Below are 4129 nucleotides of genomic sequence, written 5' to 3'. Positions count from 1 at the left end.
CTGCTGCGACGTTGGATAGTTCAGGAGGATTATCCTTCGATGAGCGTAGACAGTTGTTACAGTTGGAGGTGGAAATTCGGCAGAATGAGGTAACGAGACTACAGCTGGAGGAGCGGGTGCGCCTTCTAGCCATTAAGGGTGCTGGTCAGGCCCCTGCACGTTCCTTCGATGTTTCAGGTAATTTAAAATTAGTTCCTCGTTTTCCTGAAAGTGATCCGGATACGTTTTTCTCTTTGTTTGAGCGGGTTGCAGGAATCAGGCGTTGGTCCGATGCTGAGCGCACCCTGTTACTGCAATGCACATTGACTGGTAGAGCCCAGGAGGCTTATTCGGCACTGACAGTTGCGGAAAGTGGCGTTTACGTATCTGTTAAGACTGCTGTTTTGAAAGCCTATGAGCTTGTACCTGAGGCTTACCGGTTAAAGTTTAGGACTTGGGAACGGTCTGGTAAGCAGACTCATATGGAGTTTGCAAGAGATCTAGCCAAACACTTTAACAGGTGGCGTTCTGCACTTGAGGTTCATACTTATGAGGAGCTGTGTGACTTAATTATATTGGAACAGTTTAAAGATATTGGAACTGTCTCTAGACGCATAGCTACCTACATAAGTGAGCATCAGGTGAGAACTGCCTCTGAAGCTGCTAAGCTGGCTGACGAGTATGCCTTGATTCATCATGTGCCCGAGTACAGAACCCGAAGCGATTATAAAGGGGATTCCAGTTGGTCCTTCCCTGAAAGTAAACGAGGGGAGAGGGTAGTACCATCTTATACTGGTAGGCATGATGATCACAGGGCTGCTCAGAACTCTGACTACAATAAAATATGCCACTACTGTAAAGACAGAGGTCATTTCAAGGATGAGTGTCCTAAGAAAGTTGGCCACGCAAAGCCTGTAATGGCTGATGTCAGTGAATGAGCCACCATAGACTCCATTACCCACAATTCCCTTATCAAATTTCAATCCTTATCAACAGTCAGTGACCTCGCAATTGGTCACATCAAAGTCATAAAAAGGGTGACGCATTTTGCCCTTAAAACAGTGATAACCCCCCAAATCTTTCTCTCTGGCGGTCGGTTTCACACGCGTGAACATCGTTCAATTAAGAGATACCCTCTCTGCAGAACAAAGGACAACGCATGACAGTCGTATTGAACTTTTGGCCGAAGTTAAGAAAATACTTTGACGCGTCTAGTTGCAACCAAGTTATACCGGTAGTATATTACTGCAGCCCAGCAGTATTCTGAGTAGGATAAGGCGACCGGCTTCCCTTATTCGTTTCTCCAAGTCGACAGAACTTTACATCCTTCTAAATCAGCGGACCTCCAGCAAGGCCTCCGCGAGTTCAGCCGACGGGCTGCAAAGAAAGGACAGACGGACATCCATTGAACCTACGTGACGCGTTGTTCCAAGGATTCCGCGAAAACACCGTTGAATGCTTAGCAGGAGCGTTCTTCACGTAAGGCTGACATCTGGGCAGAGATTAGTCTTATATGTGTGTTAATATATGTGTGAAAGTATTGCTGTTTTATTTCATTCATGATTTAAATGCTTACTTTGTAATTCACAGTGCATGGTTTGTAACCGTGCTATATCTTGCGTTTGTTTTACTTTCGCTAACTTGTTAGAAACGTGCATGCACGTTCTCTCTCTCTCTCTCTCTCTAACTACCTCAATCACCGTCTAAACATTTACACGTCATATCGCGAGTTAAGTGTTGTTGAATATCTTGTTTTGAATTAAGGCAGCTTGGATTTAGTCCTTAAGACAAGAATCCCTTTGTTCAGGCATTCTTTACCCAGAAAGGTGCCCTGCCCCCAACTAAGAAAACAAATGAGTTTAGGTCTCGGACCCCAGCCTTATCTCCTGAATTTAGGGCTAGCGCACTCTTCACTTCACTCAAACAGATTTTATTATCTGTGCGCTCGCATAGCCTCTCTCACTTCCCCTCTCTCCACATCGCGAGTTCAGTGCTGCTGAAATATATTGTATTGAGTTGAAGGCCGATTCTATCCTTGAGATAAGAATCCTTTGTCTATAACCTACTCATTTAAAGTTGTGCCCATCCTCCAATTTATATTGGCGTCTCTCACACAGACGTACGCGCACCACTTAGCGCGTAACCGCGCATACCTGCGCACGCATGCACGCAAACACACACACACACACACACGGGCGAGCAGGCTCTCATGCCCCTCCTCGGTAATCCCAACTCCACTTTGTGCCTTGTTTCATTGTTATACTCAGGTGTTTATGTGATTAGTATTAGCCATTAATTACTATCTGTTACCTTTAATAAATTGTTTATTTAGATTTAAACAATTGTCTTGTCTGTTGTTGTTCCAATATTCCACTGAAAGCCATTTTCCGCCAACCAAGTACTCCAATTGCCTTCACTTCTCTGATTGTTCCATGAAGTGTTATGGACTTTGTAGTGATATTGTAGTACGATAGTATTGTGGTACCATACTTAGACTGTAGCATAGTGGTACAACTAGAGCTTTCCATTATTTTAGTAATTTAATTATAAAATATTAAATACTAAATTTAATGATTATTACATTTTATGAGACTGATTTAATTAAACTAATGTAACAACCACGGTTTTACCTACATAATATGGTGCCCCGTGTGAGTATTGGTATTGTTGGCTTCAGTGATATTGTTGCAATAACAAATAAGAATCCAACCCCCTGAGTAACTCCAAGACCTTACCAGGTCCATTGAAACTTCTAAGGCATAGATCAAATGTGGTTTTGAATAATTTTAGGTGTTGTGTACTAACTGTGTAATACATACTAATTATCTAACAGTCCCTGTTCCAGCCACACTGTAAGTATAATTAGTGGGAGTCCATACTTGTGATACCAGCAACCCATTGGACACACAAGTACCATCTGTTACCATAGCAACCTGTACAATCAGTTGTAATAGTTGTAACAAGAGAGTAACTAGCATTTTAGAACTGTAAAAACAACACGGTAGTTACCTAGCCGTGAGTGTAAGTCACAGGTTCGAGTCCCTCACCTGTGCATCTCCTTGTTTTGTTATTAAGCATAACATTGTTGTAGTTTGCGTTGTGACTACTTGCATTAGCTTGCATTAAAAGGGTTAAATTAAGCATCAGTGATCACGTCACTAGCTTGCCAGGCGTAGTTCCGTGCCCCAGACTAGGCAGACAGGATGAGCCCGAAAACCCCACACACGCCAGGAGCTGAGAGTAACCTCCCTCCTGTGGAGTCAGCCCAACTTTTTAAATTTGTGGCAGACCTCCTTAAGACCTCCCCTGATGAAAGGGAGGCACTTGAACAGATGAACCTAGATGAGTGTCAGTCCAAGATAGGCGACTTAATCAGGCATGTTCATAATCCCTACCGTAAAGTCCCCACCCATCAAGGAGTGGTAGGTAGATTGTTCCTGTTTCATCACCAGAGCACCCGCCTGGAGATAGAGATTCTCCGCAAGGAGAACATGAAACTGTATTCTAGTTGTGACAAACTAGACACACGCAACGATGAACTGCATGAGGAGCTCCAACTCACTATGGAGACCCTTGTAAATTGCGTTAACATGCTCGACACTGAACGGTCCAGAGTAGCCGTTTATGACCAGGCCCCACAGGAAAGCCGCGAAACAAGCGCCAGGGCCCAAGCAATGCTTAAAGCATCCCTCAGAGAGACAGAGGCAGAAGTAGAGCCAGTAACTAGGAGAGGAGTAGAGTCAGAAGCAGATACCTCAGATTGCCTGCACACCTCACTCTTCCTAGACAAACCTGAGCGCCATGCTGTAGCCCCCTCTCACAACCCAGGTGGAGCCAGGTCATGCCCACCAGCACCTGAAAGGCTCATAAAGCCTCAGGCTGCCAAGAAGGAGAGAAAGAGGAAAAGGCACGCAGTAGCTAAACCTACTTACCGTGAAGCCTCTTCCTCGTCCTCGTACTTTTTCTCTGATAGCTACGATGAGCGCAGCTCTCCCCTAAGGAACTCTTCATCTGATAGCTCAGAGAGTGACCGCCCCAGGTCAAGGAAAACACGGAGAGGTAGTTCCCCCACTGAGACATTGGCCACCACTAGCGCCATCCAAATCAGGCAGAGAAGGACAGAACCCCCACGTGAATATCATGCGCGTTT

This window comes from Sprattus sprattus, assembly GCF_963457725.1.
Source record: "Sprattus sprattus genome assembly, chromosome: 18".
Classification (NCBI taxonomy): domain Eukaryota; kingdom Metazoa; phylum Chordata; class Actinopteri; order Clupeiformes; family Clupeidae; genus Sprattus; species Sprattus sprattus.
This window is presented reverse-complemented; position numbering follows the sequence as displayed.